At 30.9% G+C, this 534-nt stretch overlaps 1 long non-coding RNA gene across 1 annotated transcript; it reads right to left on the bottom strand.

Annotated features, from left to right (window-relative positions):
- Positions 1-264: 264 nt before the first annotated feature.
- LOC106751264 lies at positions 265-534 on the bottom strand. Its single transcript, XR_001375034.1, has 2 exons — positions 486-534; positions 265-406 (listed from the first exon to the last, which is right to left on the bottom strand). It is a non-coding gene; the product is annotated as an uncharacterized LOC106751264 (long non-coding RNA).

Genomic DNA, 534 nt, shown 5'->3' on the forward strand with positions numbered 1-534 from the left:
TATTCTTTAAAACATCTTGTTGATTACTTAAACGACTTGTTACTAAATTCCCAAGATCCTCATTCTCTTTATTCTTTTGAATTAATGAACTTGCCTTGTTTGATTCATTTTCAAAATCTTGCTTTGAATGTGTTGGCTTAGAAGATGTTATATTCTGTGAACTTCTTTCTAACACGGTTGGTATTTTATTCTTAATAACATTATGTACTGTTAGTGGTAACTGTAAAGATGGACTTTGAGTGATGGTGTCAGTAACTTCACCTGAAAGTTTTTCAGGTAATTTAGTCGTCTCTTTTTTTTTAAGCAATTGATTATCTGCAGAAGTTGAAAACGTTTCATTAGAATTACTATTTATTTCCCAGATTTCAGATGATTCTTCCAGTTCGATACTATTCTCTGCGATAACCTAACGGATATAAACAATGTTGTTGAGTGAAATGTTATCATAGAATGCAAATAATGATATAAACAACAATGTTACATACTTCCACATCAACTTCGTTGTTGAGTTTTTCAATAACTACCGGAGAAGGA

The sequence above is a fragment of the Dinoponera quadriceps genome, unplaced genomic scaffold (assembly GCF_001313825.1).
Source record: "Dinoponera quadriceps isolate SergipeBrazil2010 unplaced genomic scaffold, ASM131382v1 scaffold10322, whole genome shotgun sequence".
Classification (NCBI taxonomy): Eukaryota; Metazoa; Arthropoda; class Insecta; order Hymenoptera; family Formicidae; genus Dinoponera; species Dinoponera quadriceps.